Source organism: Falco cherrug, chromosome 2 (assembly GCF_023634085.1).
Source record: "Falco cherrug isolate bFalChe1 chromosome 2, bFalChe1.pri, whole genome shotgun sequence".
Lineage (NCBI taxonomy): Eukaryota > Metazoa > Chordata > Aves > Falconiformes > Falconidae > Falco > Falco cherrug.
In genome coordinates this window covers 67,568,939-67,588,889 of record NC_073698.1, presented here as the reverse complement: position 1 = coordinate 67,588,889, position 19,951 = coordinate 67,568,939, and the positions used below count along the sequence as shown (strand labels likewise).

The 19,951-nt window shown below is 44.4% G+C and overlaps 1 protein-coding gene across 1 annotated transcript in view; it reads right to left on the bottom strand.

Moving 5' to 3' along the window:
• The window catches only part of FHL2 (four and a half LIM domains 2), a 63,566-nt gene extending 62,816 nt beyond the window's left edge, over positions 1 to 750 (bottom strand). The window contains exon 1 of the mRNA XM_027813396.2: positions 637 to 750. The gene's annotated coding sequence lies outside the window, so the exon portion shown is untranslated. The remainder of the gene's footprint in view (positions 1 to 636) is intronic.
• Between the last annotated feature and the right edge of the window lie 19,201 nt (positions 751 to 19,951).

Here is a 19,951-nt window from a genome sequence, read left to right as displayed (position 1 = left end):
CTCCTGGTGGAGATAAGCAACCATAAACACCCACTCTTTGCAAGCCTGCTTTCAAGCTCAAAGAAACCTGACGCTCAGCCATGTGGAGGAATCATTTCTTTCCTCTCCGTAGCAGAAAGTTCACTGAAATGGAAAGCAGCTCTTACAGCTGAGTACTCCAACTGGAATTATTAAGTATTATTTAATAGCTGGCAAAATGATGTATTCACTTTATCTGTTATCATGTAAATTACTTTGTACTAAATGCACTAAACCATCTTTTGCAAGATTAGATTGGATTAGACACGTACTATAAAAATTACTCTTAATGAAAATGTTTAGGTCTGAAAGAGGATTTAAATATTATTTTCTATCACTTTAGGGCCTTTGTGTAAAGGAGAATCTGGTCCTTTATGTTTAAATGGTTTAAAGCATCCAGCTTAAACTGCATTACTCAGGAACTTCCATGTTGCCATTAATAACCCACTCTTAATTTGAAGTACAGAGGAAGAATAGTAATCAAAACCTGAATTTCCAGGCATTTTCTAATTCAAACCTATCTCTCTTTCCTATATTAAAGGATGAGATTTATACGCTAAGTTAACAGACTCTTAAAACAAGGCACTAAAAGCAGAGGTTATAAAGCATATATTTTACCTGAGCTGCCTCAGGGAGTCCTTCTACATCACACGCTTGCCTGGGCTGAGTTAATCAGGATTTAACAGGAAAATACTGCCACAAGCTTACCAGACCGGCAGGCAAGGCTCCCTGCAAGGATGCCCTCCCTCCGCACCGCGTCATTGCTGTCCCTGCGGACAGCGGTAGCCTCTCTCCCCACTACGGATCACCCAGCCCCAGCCAGGTGCCCTGCGGCTCCCCCGCAGTTTCTCCTTCTGCAAGGGTGGCCGAGCCTGATCTCTGGGGCAGGAGAAGGTCCTGCCTTTGGGGAGGGTAGCTCCTGAAGCCAGGTCTGGATGGAAGTCAGGTGCATCACCTGTGGGACTCACAGGGAGGCTGTTCTGGATGCCATCTTCTTCTCCAGCTCACCTCTCCTGAGCCGGAGCTGTGTTTTGTGTTACGCAGCCCCTTGCAGTGGGAATTTTGTAAATAGCATTGTAGCTGTCAGGTGGACAGACTGCACCAGGGACAGACGTTTCCTCACTGTGGCCATCGCTGTCCCGGGCCCTCCTTCTCCACCCTCTCTTTGAGATTAAACCTGCACCTTCCCCTTGCCGGTGGAGTGGACAAGAGGTGCAAGCAGTCAGCCTGGCGGGTGAGGGAGGTGGGAGGGAAAGACTTCAGTCTGCAGGACAAGAGGCCCACTGTATCCTTGCCCAACCCCACTGCCCCTCTGGGATCAGCTCCCAGTCCTGGCTTTCGAGCCTGTAACAGACAGCCACAGGAAGAGACCTAAACCTGTGCTCAGCTCCGAGAATCCGAGAACTGTACATGCTCATGACATGTCTCAGGCAGAATGGACATTAGCACATGTTTAAATCTTTTCCTGACCCAGGGGTCTTAAGCACATGCTCAGACTTTAGGGATTGGTTCCAGGGAAATCGGTTTTGTAATTTGGAAGCTGCTTCCCAGCACAACTTGTGCGTTTGCTCTCCTTGAGTTATCAGTACTCAGCCTGAGGACTGTCAGGTACAAGTTTGGGGTGGTCTGAAAGATGCAATTGGAGGGAGCTGCTGAGATGTTCCCATTTGGCCACAGCCCTTTTCCTTTCAGAACAGAGGGAGGTGGCTTTCTGCAGTGAGGCGATGCTCCTGGCTGGAGCATTTCAGCCCAGCTTGGGAGGGCATGATCCTGCCTTCTCAGTCAGAGCAGCACTGCTGTGTCTCCCCCCCTCACCCATGGGCACACGTCACAGTTAAAGGTGATTTAACAACCCTCAGGCCTCTGCCAGATTTTCAGCCTTTTACTGGGGAATCTTGGCACCTTCAGTACATTTTATTTTGAAAGAAATTAAACGACTTCCACCTATATGCTTAGGTGATTTTAAAATGTATTTTTACGTTATCTGAATGGTGAGTTAATATTGTACAAGATTTCATATTCCGGAAAATAAGCCTGCATTTTTCACCAGCCATTAGCCCTGCAACACCTAGCTCCCCAGAGCTATGAGACCATTTTAGAAGCAGACAGCCAGGTGGCAAGCCTGGCTCTTGCAGAGGGAGCCGCCTGCACGCCTCTCCTCTGTAACCCTGTTAAGGCATCGCAGGTAGGGAACAAGCGTTACATAAATTATTTTCACCTGCACAGCAAAAAGGCTGATGTTCCCCACTTGTTTGTTTGCTGGTGAAACATGGGTTGGTTTGGGGAATTTCAGCTGTGAGGCAGCCCGTATGTGGAGAATTATGTGGGATCTCTGTTTCAGCTCTCTGTGTTTTATTTTTGCTTTTTTCTTCATTTCACAGAAGTTCATTGAGAATACTGGAGTACCTGAGGGAGTTTTGGAACTCATTTTGGATCATTTTTCAGTCCCTTTTGATCTAGACACATGGTCCAGATGTCATCAGTCCGACCCAGTGATCCAAAAAAATCCCAAAGCATCTGCTCGGGGCTTGCCTTATGTACCTCTCCTTGATCTACTTATTTGCTGTGCACTGTACAGCTCTGCTCCTGCCTGCAAAGGTGCCTCCTTTCCCAGGGCTTAAGTCTGGGCGTTAGAGCCAGCCACCGACTGTTGATGGCTGAGTCCCTGCCCTTACAAACCTCTCCTCTGTGTGAGAGCCAGCCCTCTGCTGCTGGTGGCTCTCTCCTGCTGGAGAAGCTCATTTTGGTTCCACCACCATAGGTCTTCTATCAGGGGTGGGTAGCACAAGAGAGCAGAAAACCTAGGCTGCGTGAGCTGAGCATGGGTCATGATGGTAAAAAATGTGCTGGGGAAGTGCCTGTTTCAGAAATAGGAGCTGAGCACATCTAGTAGCCTATAAATAAACAGCTCTGGGGCCCAGGCTTTCAGACACATGTATGTGTCACAGAAATGCCTGTTACAGCTCTTCAGCACTTCAAAACTGAAGTTATAGCTACAGGCACATGATGGGGAGCAAGAGTGTGAGGAGACCCGAGATGTATAGCAGGTCACATATGGCATTTGTAAATTATGACAGAGCAGCTTCACCCCCACAGACAAATGGAAGAGCTTGTGGGAGGCTGCCTGTGACCCTGGTCTAACCTGTCAGGCTACACCTGTCTTTCTTTGGGCCAACAGGTACTGCTTCTTCAGGTGGCAGCTGTAACCTGGTCTGTGTCCAGTAATCTGTGCTACCCCCTAACTGCCTCTGTCGCCCTGCCTCCTGCACGCAGAAACACAGCCCTGGGCACTCCCAGTGACCAGCTGCCTAAGGGATCAATCCCGTTCCATGACTATCAAATAAAAGAAAAAGGGATGGATTAAATTGTCAGTTAAAAAATGCAGTGAAGGTGTGACCGTGGCATTTGTCAGCTCAGTCTGTCTCACGTGGAGATAAGCAGTATAGGTACAAGGTAGCTTGAAGGTTAGATGAACTGCCAGTGCTTAATTTCTCCAGGGATGTGCTCTAGATGAAGCTGTACTCTGTGCTGACAGTCTCGCCTGCCGCTGTGTAAGAAGATGGCTGGTTGAAGCAAGTAGGGGCATGTGGGCTCATGTAAGCATTGCACCTTAGCCTTGAATGAAGACACACTGTGAGGAATTGCTACCTCAAAGGCTTGTATACCTGATTTGTGCAAGCCTGGACACCCCTACCTGGTATATCTCGTCTTCCCAAACAGGAAAGCTTTGAGGAGGCTTTCCTGAGGTAATTAATTTGCCTTTTTCCAGTCTCCTAAATCCATTCCTCTGCTCACTCACAAGTTCATTTTCCTTCACAGCATTCACAGGTGGCAAGTCTAGTGGATCTTTCCAGCACGGTGTGTGTTGCCCTGGATAACTCTGCCCACGGGCATGCCTCTGTCAGCAAAGCCCACTCCATCTCTCCTCCTGTTTGAGCCCCCAGATGCTCAGCCCCACTACCACAACAGAGCACAGCTGGCTCAGCTGGGCTGATACAGCTCCACTTGAGCCTGTACTGAGAGAACCGAGCCACCTCAAAATACTCTTAAAAAAAGATAAAATAACCCAACCAGTTCCCTTGCTTGGTTCAGCGTGGGTTCCCCACAAGCAAACGTAGCACCGCGAGTGAAGTGGGAACGTGGCATCAGACATCACTGGTGAAGGTCGGGCAGTTGGGTAGGTGAATGGCCACAGAAAGAAAATCTGTGGTGCAGAAAGCTGCCCGCACCATGGGAAGCTGTCATGGTCAGGAGGTTTCGGCTAAGTCTCTGAGTTTGCAGCCATCCACTCCCAAGAGATCAGAAGGAAAAACAACATGGCAGGTTAACGGAGGTGGCCAGAACATTTTGAGCATGGCTCGTATCTGTGGGCTTTTCCCCGAAGAGTTTCTTGTCTAGTGTATCTCTAACGCTACACAGAGCTCACAGCCTACACCTCAGATCACCATTATCTGGTGAGGGAAGGTGGTCAGATGACTAAAATAAACAGGAGAGCTCACCAGAAGCCTTCTGCTGCATTTGACTTGTAACATGATTCTCATTTCACCTTTTTGCTCTTCATAAGAGGGCGTACAATCTGCCAGAGAGACTCAAGTAACAAGAAAAGTTTAGTCTCGTGATTAAGTAGAACAAAGTATTGGGATTAATCTGTGCATGGGGAGCAATACTATTTTGAGTGCAGTTTGGGAGAGTGCTTGGTCAGTTAACAGATAAGTCAGTCACTGGACAAGCTTTCAGGTGAAGCTCTGACATGTTCTTCAGAAGGGAATCATGAGGTCTGTATGGAAGGAGGAAACCACACACCCCGGGAAAGAATGCAGGGTTTTCCCTCTAAAGTCTTTCCCTCATAATTTTAACCAAGGCACATAACAGGAGACATTTTTTAAATGAATGCAAATCACAGGCTTACTACAGAGGGGTGGTTATCCCCAGCTTAAAACGTGGAACAGCCTGGCATTTAACTGTGCTGTGAGATTTCGAGCACTCCTGGTTTTGCACGGCACCCAGCACAACTGAGCCATTGACCTGACCAGCTCCTGAGTGCCAGAGCAATTAAAAACTGTTATTTAAAAATAAATGTGGCTATTGCTTTTAAGAGGATTGCAATTAGCATAGATTATTTCAGCTTAGACTCATGTACTGTGGAAAACCTCCTGAAATAAATTTTTTTAATGCTGAAGAATAATTATGAGACTTAGGAATCTTTGCTTAAAAATTTCCCTGTTAGCCAGTTAAAGGATGCTAATGCTCCTTATTTACACCTTCAATATCTCATGCTTTCATATACTGGCGAATGTAGAGGGCTACCATTAAGCTGTGAAATGTCTTTGTGCAGACCAGGGTCTGCCAGGCAGGACCTCTGGAAGCAGGGGATCACTATCCCATTTCACGTCCTAACCAGCTCAGTCTAGGGAAGTGTACCACTTTGGTCCCAGCCTATTCTGGTTACCATCACGGTCTCTGAACAGCTGGCTATTACTTATTCTCACGGTCAAGCCTTTTGAAGCCCTCCACAGGGTCAAGAAGTCAAGACTTCCAGTTGCCAAAAGTGAAGCAAATAAAAGGCAAGTCCGGAATGGTGAACCTCCTCCCAAAGTGCCTGCAAGCCCATGCGAAAGAGCAGAGAGTAAAGCGGTCCCTTTTCACTGAGTTCATCCTGGAGACAGGCTTTGCCATGCTATTCCCCCGTATTTTATGGCAGCTCCCTCAGCATGACAGCAGGGGACTTTGGCCCCTGAAATCCCTTCCTTACTACTGCTGCTGACCTCGGGGCTGCTCGTGCAGAGCCAAACTTTGTTGTCCCTCCGCAGGAGCTGAGTTTCTGAGAAAGCTCTCTGCTGCTTATCAGCCCCTCTTCAGAGGTGATGAATTGCTGCTGATAGTCCTCTTCAAGTGAGCCAAACAAACCAGGAGGAGCTGTGTAAGGCTTTGACATTGATTAAGGCGCATGGTAGGGTTGTTATCCACTGTCATGTGTATGTCATTAGCTATTAATTAAGCTAAGTAACAGATAAACATTGGCTTTAGGAGCCATTCCCAGGCATTAAGAGTTTGCTCTTACTGTACATCCATACCCTAGCATCTGTGGAAAGCAAGTTAAGTAGCTCTTAATTTCTCTGGATGTATGTGTTAAACAGTGTTGGCTCTTAATTTTAGAGAATGTCAACTTGCTTCTGGCATGGCTGAAATTTTATGCCATGTTGTTTTTAGGAACCTGCCCACTGTCAATCTACACCAATGATGGCAACTAAAGCTGTTTGGGAGTCATCTGGGAGTCTGAAAAGGGTTTCTGGGAAAATCCTTGGTAGGATGATATAGTGCATTATTTGAGTTGGTGCTGGACGACCTTCTTGGCTCTGAAGTCAAATGCCTAGTTTGACTGGCATGGGGCTATCCCAACAGTCACTGCTCCTCACCCTTCCTGCGGTGCCTGTGATGGCTCCCAGCAGTCCCTAGGCTGCAGGAACCCATAGGAAACATGCTGGACTCATGCACGTGCCCAGCTGCCTGTTACTCTGATGCTCACCCATTGTGTCCAGTCCCCAAGTGCAGAGGTGCCCATGGCAGCAGCAACTGAGCCAGGACATGGGGGTGGCAGTGCTAGCGCTGCCTGGACTCACTTACCAGTGTGGCTGTCACTCAGACCTCTGCTAATGTGCCCATGCCTCTGCACATCCATCCCAGTAGTTAGCAGGTGGTTTGAGTCATTTTGGCTGGTGAGACATCACCACATGATCCATCTTCTTGTGTCCAGCCATGAAGATGTATCCCTAGGCACTCCCTAGCAGAGGGACTGGCTTTCCCTGGCTTTCTGCGGCTGTGTCACTGGGGTCCCTTCTGGTACCGCTGACCATTACTCTAACGCCTAAAGGTTAAGCATCTCTTTTCAGACCGTGCTGTTGCTCTTCACTGAGACATCAACATCAAAGGCAGGCAGAGGGATCTTGGCCCCAGAAGCAGGAAAGTTTCCTGTTTTCTGCCTTTTAGACAGCAGCCTCAGCAAGCGTTAGTTGAGTTTAGTGTGTATTTTTGACATAGACGTTCTTGGAAAATTCCAAATCTGCAAAATTTGCAGAAAGCATTCTATGGAAAGGAAATAGCTGCTGATTCAAAATGACGGTGTGTATGCAAGTAGGAGCTGCATTTCTCAGGAGCCAACAGAGGATAAAGCTATTATTTTAAACCTGAGTAAAACTGGAAAAGGATGGAATAAGACCTACCTTTAGTTACATATCATCACAAAACACATCCTAGTGATGCTACAAAGGAAAATTTCATCTGTGTCTTCCTTATTCTCTACTGTCATGTACTTTCTGTACTAATTACTAAATGTTCCTGGAAGCCTGAAAATAAAAATATTAAATACTTTGATTCTTCAGACACGACTTCTCTATTCCTTTGCATTCCCTATGCTTTATTCTAAGCATGTACAGTCAGTTGTTTTATATGTTTAGCCAAAATAATATTTAAACAAAGAAAATGTTTTTAACATTGTTCCTAATGGACACCTTACTATCTATTGTTATGGTAGATTCAAGATATCAGATTTTGTAAGGTACTAGGTTTTGAAACCTTGGTGCTCTGAAGATCCTCGAGTCCAGAATATGAAACAGGTGGAGCTATAGCTTTCATCTCAAAGGGATTTAACATAAGTAATGTTCAGAGTTGAGTTTTCTCAGACTGTGCCTTCTCACCTCAAAGACAGAGAAATGTTTTCTATCTTTGTCTATCATGAAAGAAATTCAAGCTGCATTATGTCTTTGTGGATGTCCCATCTAAGACTCACCAGATGCAGCAGCGCTCGCTCAAGTCTAGCGAAGGCTCAGCAGTAGCCACAAAACACTTTGTGGCACAGGTTTTGCGTTAGAAGTGAAGGAACCAGCTTTGCGGGGTACATCACTGCTAAGGCTCACCCATCTCCTCCGCCACTTTGCTAATAGGGCCCTGGAAAGTAATACCCCTGGAAGGGTTTTGAAAATCCAAAGTAGCTTTTGCTGTTTTGCTAGATAAATATGAGGCTTTGATTTAACGTATCTGTGCCTGTCTCAGCGTATGGTACCTAACCACCACTCATCTCCCTAGCTTTGCCTAGACTCTCCCTCTTAAACAATCCCTTTTTAGAGTGTCTTGCTTTGTGCCAGGCACTTTGTTTGCCATCCGCCTGAGCAGATGGAAGTATGCATGCCTCTAACAAATGTGACCTTGTTAGGCTGTTTGCCCTTCATGTCTGAGTGAGAAAGAGATGTAAAACGTTACACCCACTACCTTCCAGTGGGCGAAGAGACTCAAATGGCGTGCGTCGCTGTGAGGTGTCTCTTGGTAATGCTGCCTTGATATGATCAACATTGCAGCTACTGCTTTTCGGCATCTTGGTGCTGTTATAAAGCGTATGTTCACCCGCTCACGCGCACACCAACGCTTGCTCTCTCTTCACCTCCTGGAAATCACACCTGGGGGCTAAACGTGGTGCACTGGGAAGCAGCCATGGCACAGTGCATGGTATCAGTGGCTGTCCTTTTGGCAGTTGTTAAAAGGGAACTTGAGAGATAAGCACAAAAATAGAAAGGTAATGTGTGAATGGAAACAGAGGATAAATAGAGGTTTGTGAATAGTTTTGATCTGTGACTTGATCCTAACAGAAAGTTCTAAAAAATGACTGCAGTCTACTTTGCCTGCACCACATTTTGCTGTGGTGAAAGTGGGATTTGTCTCACTTTATACAAGAAAGATTCAAGTCTAAAGTCTGTGGGCATGACCAAAGAAGCGAAGCATCAGCCTCCAGAGGGCAATTCATCTGACCTCCCTTAGATGCTTACTTGTCCTTTGGAGCAGCCTATTCATTCCTAGAAAAAGACACTCTCAGCCCTTGAGAGCTCCAGGCAGTTGCCCACAGAGAGCTGTTTAGTGCCACTGGATGTACCCTGGGGTCTCTGAGACACCTGTATGGAACAGGAGGGAGGACACAGGAGCTGGAGGTGACCTGTGCTGTTGTTGTGGCTGCCTGGGGTACCCCAGGGCACCACACAGTGCACGAACCACTTCTGTGTGGACAGATGAATGAACTCCTCAGCTTGCAGGTCCTTATACCAGGGATGGTGAATCTTTCTACAAATACCTCAAATAACAACACCCAGCTCATTGCCTAAAAAGAATAAAAAATGTTCCTGTTATAACTCCATGAACTGCAAGCAGCCATGCCCCACCCCTGCTCCTCTGCCAAAATGTGCTACAGGGCTGAATGCGAGGACCAAGAACTGTTCCCAGCATGAATCACAGCTGAGGGCAACATTTCAGTGCCTTACAAGTTCCCTTCCCACCATAAGCATGTCTTTAGTGGAAGAGTGTTGCAAAGCGACGAGGGAATCCAGGAAAAATGCTGCAGAGCTGTGAGGCTGGGGAGTGTTGGCAGTGAGCAAGGAAGGGGGTGCAATTCCGTTCAGTCTATCCTAAGCCTTCTCTCCCTTCCTCCACACTTCTGCCTAACTTCCAAACACTCTTCATCTACTGCTGGCATCTCTTTCTGAGTTCTGTGGCTGCTGCATATGAGGGAAGGAAGAATATGCAATTAGAATATACTAAGGTATTATTAGGGATAAATAGAAATTTTCATCTCTATATTCACATAAGATGCAGCTGGCACTACAAGTATTTGAAATGAAATAAATCTAGGCCCTTTCAGCACATTTAAGACTGCTGAAGCCTGACAACGGGCAGCAGAATGACTTGGCTTTAATCCTCCGCCCTTCATCATCGGTGGCAGGATCCCACCGATGCAGTGAGATAAGGATTGAGCTACCAAAAGCTTCACGTCTGTTTTCCAGACCGGGCAGTGTGGGTGACTGATAGCAGCTCTTAAGAAGTATTAGCTCACTGAGCAGTTGTTAGCAATAGACAAGCAAGGCTTGAAAGACAGCCTAAAAATCAGAAACAAGTTAGCACTCAGGACAACTTAAAAGCAGCTACCGATAGCCCGTATCTCTCCTTTGTTCAGGGTGGCGAGGAGGCTGCCAGCTAAAAGCGTGTTCTCTCCTTTTAGGGTGTAAGTCCCTGCTGTCGGCAAATTGTTTTCATGTTTGGTAAACCAGCCAGCTTGTGACCTATTAGTTACTGACAAGTGAAGAGGGTACTCTTCTATCCTTGGGACAATAATAAAAAAGTAATAGGCCAGATTCTCAAATCTGATCTGGCACTTCTGCGGTGTTCAGGAGATGAAAAGGAGCTGGCACACTTCCAGGTGCAAAACGGCCAGCCAAAAATGCCTCTCCCGGTCACTCCACCTCACAGGGAGAGCAAAAATTGAGAAGAAGCAGGTAGAGATTTGCCCCGTGTAGAGCTAAGCTTAACCCAGGTCACTGCATCAGTGTAAGGGAGGTGTCTTAACCCACAGCCTGGGAACAGGCTGCTGAGATAACCCAGCTGGCCTCACCCTGGTAGCCCTCATTTTCTGGATCAACCCAGAGCAGGCTGTAGGTCAATCAAATTACTCTGATTACAGCTTTCTGCCAAGCAGCTTTTCTCGCAACAGTCCGTGGAGGTGCAGGGCTGTGCCTGAGGAGGGGAGAAGAGAGGTTATCAGCACTTTCTGAGTTACATTTCAGCAGGAGCAGAAAAGGAAGTGAAAAGCTGTTTGGAGCTCCTCGATTCTTTTCTCATTGCTCTTGACCCACAAGAAAATTGTAAACTGCTGCTTTTCCTTCCTTCCTGCTTGGAAACACCTCTCCTGAAAGGGGTACGAGATTTCCATCCTCCTCCTTAGTTGCTCTCCCCATAGCCGAGGAAGGAAAGGCAGCCCCAGAGACACCAGGAGGTGTCTCCAGGCTTCGCCGTTGCTCCAGAGAGGAAAGAAACATCTTTCCTGGCAAGGAAAAGGTTGGCAGTGTTAATCATTGCCAATGCCAAGTGTTAAGGAAACAACAAACAACGAGACAGATTTCAACAGACTAGAGATTAAAAGCAGCGCCTCTGGCTTGTGTTGATGTCCTCCTGGTACTGGAGCTTGTGATGCAAGGAAAGGTTGGGTGTGAGTGGGAAGGGAAGGATTAGATGTTACTTTACAGGCTTTCTTTACCTATCACAAGGCTCAGTCCCCTGTCTTCAGGATCTGGAGCTGGAAGTAAAAGATCAAATATTATTTAACCATTGAACAAAACAATAAACGTGCACCACCATCGAAGCACAACATGTACTGGCCTTTCTCTCCTAAAGGAGTTTCTGAAGAAGACATCATCTCTACCACAACTAAGACCTGAGAGAAGCATGCAGTCTTGCAATAGAAATGTCTCAGTTTTAGATTTTGTGGCTGTGTAGACTCTTGCTTTCTTTGGCCACAACCTGGGAATCACAAACCTTCCCCACAGGTTTGATATGCTCTACTTGTAGATTAGGTTAGTCCAAAATTTTCCTTCCAAATTATTTTTGGTGAAAACAAATGTAACATTTTTTTTTCCAATTAAATATTTTATTTCTGAAATTAATGTTTCATTTATTGAGAAAACAATTTAAATTAATTGAAAACTTGACCCTGGGACCTTATGAAAGCTGTGGTTCAGTGGTTCTCCTCCCCCAGCTTGATTCCTGCCCTGCCCCACTGCTTGCTCGGTGAGCCTGCTGTGTGTGGAGAGGATGGGGATGTGAGAGAGCTAACAAACAGTCACTGCACGGGCATTTCTAAAATACCTTGTTCTTGGTTGTTTGGTTTTTTGTTTGTTTGTTTGTTTTTGCTTTTTTTTTGCTTTTTTTTTTTTTAAATAAAAAATTATAACCTAGAGGTTTCTGTTCTTTTTTTCAGAAAATCAAGTTTTCCTTGCAAAGTGAGGGCGAAGCATCCATTTTCTACTCAGCTGGTACAAACTATTTTTGCACCTGTGCCATTTGGCACTAGATACAGTTATTATATATCTGTATTGCCATAGTGCCTAGGAGCCCTGACAGAGACCAGAAACTCATGCAAACCAGAACAACATTTCTTTTGTGAAGCTGAGGTAACAGATTTTTAGCTGACAAATAACAAATCCCTACATTTGTTTGACAAAACCCTTTATCTGTAAGATAATAAACCTGAAAAAAATGCCAGTATATATGTGCAACATGTACAACAGATACAACTAGAAGTAGAGACTTTTTTTTAGCAATTAGAAACCAGAGCAAAGTCCTGCTGTTCTATACAAATACAAAATGGAAAAGTAGCTGTTAATTACTTTGTGTTAGATTCAGCATTATCAAATAATGCATAAGCTCAAACAGAAACCTCTCCTTTTTTGGGGGGCATTCTGTGTGGATTCTCTGGTGTCTAATGAGGAGACCACCTCAACCCTACGTGCTTCTAGGGTTTTGTATCTTTAGCTAGCTGCTTATTTTTGTGACTCTTGTAGAAAAAAAATATTTGTATTTGAGAGCACTACCCTTCCAGCAATGTATATGGAAATTATCAAGGGGCTTCAGCGGTTGTTGAGTGACATACACACACAGAGTATGACTGGACAGAAAGACATCTGCAGTGATGCACCTAACAAGCTGCTCTCCTTTGAAAGTTCTTCAGAGTTTTGCAGAGTCCAGCTGCCTCAAAACCTTACCTGTCTATCAAATTAAATAGGAAAAGCATTTGGAAGGTAAGTTCCTATTTTTGCCTTCATGCTGTCATTTCAAAACCTTCCCTAGAACCAGCTCTAGTGTTTTAAAGAAAGTCCCATGCGGGAAGGGAATGTTGATATAGTGCTGAGCAAGACCAGGAACAGCATGGGAGGCTGCATGCCAGGTTTTGCTTCGTCATTCCGAAATTTAGTTCTGAGGGAGTTGTGAGTCACTTTCATGGATATAAAAGTAGAAAATTCATACAAACCCAAGGAGAGCTATGGGCTTGTATTTCCAGTTCTCGGCTGGCTGCTCAGCTCTGCTTTTCTTGCCTGCTTCTCCATCTCATCCTTGGAATTTCTCAGCTGTCTGCTCAGTAATTGTTTGGTTTATGCCCACAGCCTTGCTAGTTTTGTCACTCAGATGCTGCAGGCAAAACAAGAATGCTGATGTCCAGAGAAGAAAAGGGAGGGTGGGTGGATCAGATCATACCTCTGCCACATTCATACCTGTGCCGTGGCTGACCTGCTAAATTGACCGAGGGTGTCTGCCCACTGGGTGCCCCAGACAGTCCCAGCCACCCCAGAGGAGGTCTGTTATCTCCTGACAGTGTTTGGGAGGGAGGTGAGGAGGAAAAAGAGGAGTCTTCAGGCAGAAGAGAAAATGAAATGGGAGATTTGCTTGTCTCTGAGATTAATGGCCTTCAATGGCAAATGTTAAGGCAAGCCCAGACAGGATTCCTATCTCTCATTCAGCTGTTGGGAAGCGGGTGGGTGGGAGGGGTGGGGGGCTGGGGGAAGAGAGAGAGAATTAATTTGATATAGTTGTTTCTGGTCCTTGAGTAAGGACGAGGCAGTAGTTCCCAGAGCAGATGCAGATGGGTTAGGCAGCAGTGTGGGCAGTGTTGGTCAGACACTCATCAGCCATCAACAGATCCCAGATCTCTTCCCTGATCAGATTGTGGCCAAGACAAGAGACACATCTACCCCAACATTCAGTTTTCCTCTACCAGTGCAGAAGACACTAGTTCCCAGCCTGTTTGACTTCAGAGGAAGAAGCGTTTGACCCTACTCATTGCCCTTTCAGGTAACAGTGTAAAGGCCTCCTCTGATTTTGACATCTATTAAAAATAAATAAGTTAAAAGGTCACACAGACTGTGTTTTATGGTAAAACTTTGACTGCTGTGCAGAGCTTTGCTGTATCATGGGAGAGAATAAGGAGACTGCTCTTGGCCTTTTCTTTTTAAATTCATAAGGGAGGATAGGTAGGAGTTTTTTCCTTCATCTGCAGAAGCGATTTAAATTACTACACTGGGAAAAAAAAATCTATATAAAGAATGTTTCACTGAACCACTGGACCATATGATTTGTTTTCTTCTGCTTTTACTGGGTTTTCTTTCAGGTTACAAAGCATGGTAACTGAGCCTTTTTATTTCTTTCAGTTCTACTGATTTATCTTTTCCGTCTTCTTGCTTCTTCCAGAAAGCTTGCATAATAGTCAGTCGTCTGCACCACCTCGGCTAATTATACGACAACGCCATAAGACTTTTGATGAGGGATAAGAAGTATGGTTAGGGCTTTCTTCTTAGCTGTTTCTGATGCTCAGTTTTGTACCTTCACTAACAAATTAGAGGGAATACACACAAAGGTCAGCATACAGTCTGGTTAAGTAAAATGACCAATGAACAACGCATTTAAGGTTTTCAAATGGTCCACAGGACTGAATTTTAGTCAGCAATTTCACTTAAGAAACAGTAGCTGATTGCAGATTAAGCTAAATGGGGGTCATAAAAATTTCTGTCATACCAGGGCTGCTCATTAGCCCTTGTGAAACAAAGAGTTTGGTCCACCCACAACACTACCTCAGGTTATCCACCTGGGAAATGTACCCAGGGAATAAGCCTTCTGTACTACCAACGTAAATGGCCAAAATTACAGCTGCTTTCGAGAAGAGTGTTACAAAGCTACTGGTAATCAGGGTCTGACCGCATGTGCTGTTATTTAGAAAACAGTTTGCTTTTGCAGGGAGAAAACTGTAATGACATCTGGTTACAAGTCCAGTCATCTCGGTAATCTGCCTCCAAAAGTGACTGAAAATATATATGTAGAGATGAGTACAAGAACAGGAATCGTCCCCCACAGTATATTCCCAGTATCCAAAAATGACTGTCATGTTGATTTTAAGAAAGAAAAGTATGGTATGTCTAAGCAATAAATGTAAAAATAATGTAAAAGGCTACAGGTAGCAAAGTTTAGAGCGCTGCACTGTAGGAGTAGCAGTAATGACAATTTAGCAGGAAATACCACTTTGATCTGCAACTCTCTGTACTTCTGACCACGAATCATGAGAAGCCAAAAAAAAAAAAAAAAGAAGAGTCTGAGGAAGCCTGCTTAGGATGACGCATTTATAACATTTCCATAGGCCCATCTCCCCTACCTCCTCCTCATCCTATAGCTCGTTCCAATAACCAGCAGGCCATACCTAAGTGCCTGCCGGGTGGTGAACAGTGAGCGTCATCCTCCTGTGCCTGCAGAGGGGCCACTTTCAAGTCAGCAAGTACACGTCCAGGAAAAACATCTTTTATTTTTGTGTAACCACTGTCCTGTGGCCTCTTTTTTTGAAGTTTGTTGCTGAGTCTTTCAACAGCTGTCAGCCTCCAGATGTCTCTTATCTCAACTGCGAGAGCTTTCTGAACAGTTTTCCTAGCCTGCTTTTCTGTGGTTTGTAGCTCTGATGTGAACAATGTTTTCATGGGACAGAAAGTCACTTAGTGCAATCAGCTGGCCAGTGTTTTGTGGATCATTAGGCAGCCTAGCGCAGGAGGATTGTTTGGAGGAACATAGGGCAAGCGGAGGGTACAGTGATGGACATTTTTACTCTGGCATATCCTGAATCGTGAATGCTTGAATAATTTATGCTTACGCACAGATTCCTTGGTGAGAGGACAAAACAAAATCTGATAATGTTTCTTTTAAGCAAGTCTCAACAAAATCATAGCTCTTGCTTGCCAAATAATGAGGCTGCTGTTTTTCCTCTTTTTTTGAAGGCATTGTATGAATTTTTGTAGTCTTGGGTTATTGCCCTGGGGAATGGCCTATAATTTGAGTGACTGAACATACTGTCTTTGTTTTGACTTTGAATGGGGTTGGTTCTAAATAACATTATGAATAACAAGAAAAAAACAGCAAACAAATAAGGAAGCATCCATGTGACCAGCCCAGACAAGACTAGCCTTTTGTACCCAAGCAAATTGTGTGGTGGGAAGTAGATCTGCTCACATTGCAAATGACAATTAAAAATCCTCATGTTGACTGCAAACTTTGCATGCTCATCATGCTGACGGTTTGTGTGCTTCCTTACACTTTCCATGGTGGACTTTCTCAGGCAGCAGAGAAACCCCTGCCTGCAGTGGGAAGGTCATACAAGTTCAGACAAAGAAGATACACGAGACCTTCAGCATGGGTGAGCCATTGGAACCACCTACACAGAGGAGCAGGGGGCCCATGAAGGCATGCAGGCCACCACAGGCACATTCCCCTTCTGGAGGGGTGGGATGAAGATGGAGACCCAGGGCTAAGGACAAACTGCTTCTGGAAGAGAATCAGCAACAGGGTCTCTGGCAGTTGTGTGGGCACAGAGCTGCCCACGCAGTGAGACAGATTCACTTTTCCCAGTTGGCACATCCCAATAATTTGTGGCTTGCCATCATTTCAGGGCTGTCAGTCAGACTGTCTTGGTCTGACTCCCCCCTCATCGGGCAGCTGGAGAGAGGCTGCACAAAGGGGTGCTCCTCTTGGGTGCTGCAGAGCATGCTGCTTGCCACTACTGCGTGCCTCGCCACACAATATGGTATGCAGGCTGTCCATGTCCTCCAGGAAGGGACAGAGACCAAGAGATGGCTCCATACATGTTGTGGGCACCTTGAGAAAGAGTTTCCTGGCTTTTGTATCAAACCTGACAGCTGCAGACAGAGCAGCTCCAGCAGCTCCCAGGCTGCAGATGCTTCTGGAACAGATGGCTGATATGAACAAATATTTAGGGGATTAAAAAAAATAACTCTGGTATAAAAAGAAATATTTATTTATTAACTTTGGTCAAGGCCTACAAACTTCAAGTTAATAAGATCTTTATCCCCGTTTTCTGCTTTAGAACTGATCCAGCTAGGGTTCATACCTTTTCTGGTTTAAACTGAATCCTATGCTGTAAATCCTAACATGTAGGCGATGTGCTGATGTGTGGGAATGGAGGGATGAGCTAGAAATATAAATACCCTGAGAAGAATGCAAAAAAAGGGGGAAATACAAGGTAAAATGATAATTTAAATGACAAAAAAAGCGCAATAATTTGGTTCAGATAAAGTAGGTAAGGAAAATACTTCAAATATAATTTTTATTTTTGTTATATCTCTTTGAAAACTGAAAGTGTTGGTAGCTGGCTGAAGATTCTGTGGGAAAACCTCCACATTTCAGCAGTGTTATCTTCTCAGTTTGTTCCTATGACTTCTGTGTACTGCTGTTGTGACAACAGATCAGTTACAGCTATTCCAGTTTCCAATTGAATTTGGATTAATGGGTCATTTTAAGGTCTTCTCTAAATCAGCGTCATACTCCACATAAATTACATGTCATTCAGGGTATTTTGGAAGTAAATAAAATGTTTGCTAAAGCCCATACATTGCTATAGACTTTTTTTAGCCGCATTGTGCCTTTGTCCTTTTTCCAATGGAAAATAGAGAAAAATATAGTCCAGGATACGGTACAAACTTTCTCTGTTTAGCTGTATGGTGTTAATATTTCATTTTAGTTCTTCACAGTGTATAAACTTGAAGCTCAGTGAAGTAAATGGGATAGCTGGAATTCACAAACATAGCCACAAATCCTATTAGCACAGCAGGTCTGAAATGCTCCCTTGTGCATGAAACCTGCTATGCAAACGCAAAATAGTCACTTTGGGTTGAATGGCATTTGCAACTTAGTAGTAAAAATACTTGAAGAAAATGTTCTGTTTAAGCAAGTCTACTTTTTCCAGAAGGAGCCTACTAAGTCACTTAAAACTTAACATTTGGGAGAGGAGAGAGAAAGCTAGCCAAGAGTGGTTCAAAACTGCCGAGATGTCTTAGTGAAGTGCAAGAGTTGGGTTGTGACAACAGACAGGGCTGTTACATGGCAACTGAGGAAAAGCAGGAGTGTGTTTAGCTTCCAGCAGCGCTAAAGTAAACAGGTAAGAGTGCGAGGCTGGATGAGGATGTGTATCTGTTTCACACTGGAAAGTGCTATCCGGGATATCTAAACACACTCCTAGAGCATGCTTTTCCAGCCAACACTTGACTTCCACATCCGTGCCCAGGTCTAATTCAGTCGTATAAGCAACCTTATTCTAGCTGCTGTAACATAGACACTATGTGGGATGAAATGCAGTCCATTTTTTAAATTAACTATCAGTCCCAGAGTCTCAAGAGTAGACATTGCAGTGACATTTAATGGACTTGACTAGATGGCTGTGACCTGCACTGTCTTTGTAGGACTGAATCCTCTATTCCATCCTAATGTGTAGAGGTAACAGATTTTAAAATCTGACCACCTCTCTCATCTGCTTCACAACAAAGTCCATAGTGTTGTAACCTTCTGGGGAAAAACCAAACCAAACCAAACCAAACCAAACTAAAAACACCCAAACCCAAAAAAAAGAAAAGAAAAAGAAAAAGAAAAAGAAAAAGAAAAGAAAAGAAAAGAAAAGAAAAGAAAAAAAAAGAAAAGAAAAGAAAAGAAAAGAAAAGAAAAGAAAAGAAAAGAAAAGAAAAGAAAAGAAAAGAAAAGAAAAGAAAAGAAAAGAAAAGAAAAGAAAAGAAAAGAAAAGAAAAGAAAAGAAAAGAAAAGAAAAGGAATAAGTAGTTTCTCCAGAAAGATTTGCCCTTACTCAGAGACACCTAATGATAGCAAATAGAGTATTTTCCAGCAACTAACAGCCTCACAGCTGAAAATATCTGCCATTGCTTCTGGTTTGAATGCACTTGGATTTAACTTCCAGACATTAAGACTTTTTTTTTCCCCCCCTCACACAGGAAATTACACAGAGAAACTTAATCTCCCTTCAGTCTGTTTTGAAGAATTAACAGTTTCTTCCTGTCTCCGAGTACACAGCCGTTTTTCCAGCCTTCAATTCATTCACTGCAGTCTCCGTAGCCTTTCAAGTCCCCTTGAAAATGGGGGCACCAAGAATTATGTGCTATTATCTGTGTTGACAACGGAGCTAAATTTACCTCACTGCTCCTCAGATTATATACCCAAGATCTCAGCTGTTGGCACTGCCCTGGGCAACTGTCCTGGTCCTTGTATGCCATCACCTCTCAAGCTGCTGTATGGAGTCAATATTTCTGATAATATGGCTCCCCACCCTGCAGGGTTGGCCCAGCTCTTTTCCAGCTGTGGTCCTTTGAGGTGTGATTCCCACTTAGAGTCGTATCAAGGCATGTTTTGGCTGTGAGACCACATCTAATGATGGATACACCCAGAGGTGCTCGTGGATGCCCTAGGGTGGAGGTAGACACTAAGTCCAGCTTCATTCTGGATCACCATCCTTTCATCACTGCTGTGCCTTTCTTCATCATACATACCTATCACTACAAATAATTTTATGTATGCTCTTGAATTTGAAGTGATGAGCAGAGTTCAACTCTAATGCAGATCCCTGTGGAACATGACTAGAAATGACTATGAATACCGTTTATGAATACCCATGGACAATTTTTGGTGTCTGTCATACAGACAGTTTAGGGCATCTAGTGTGCTATACTGATAGCAGTAGCCCTTGTGTCATGTAGAATTTCTTTAAGGAGAACCTAAGTATACTCCTGCTGTCAAGCTCCTTTATCTTACAAACTGGCAATCTCATCAAAAAGGGAAATCAGACTTTCTTTATGAACAGATCGATTTTCCATAAGGCCATGCAGATCAGCATTAATTAAATTCTCTGCCTTTGCTCCTTCTTTTATTTTCAGGGTCTTTTATTATTTTCTGTTTGCTAATGTTAATAATAATCAGGCTGAACAGCCAGAGCTAGTCTGCTGCTGACACAGAATCGGCACATTCCCACACTTCTGGGATTTGCATGGTGCTCCAAGACCTCTACAAAATTAGTATCAGAATAGTTGATATTGTTCTTTTGCTACCTCCAGTGCAAATTCTCACTGAACTATCATCTTAAATAGTTTGCCATCTCCCTCTAGCCATCGGCTGGTATCACAGCAAGTATTTTGCTCCTGGTAGAATTAAAATTCCTCTAGCAGTCTGTGACCCTGGTACAAGACAGGCTGTACTGCTTGTGAGCAGAGGCAGCTAGCACAGTACCAGCAGTGCACAAAGG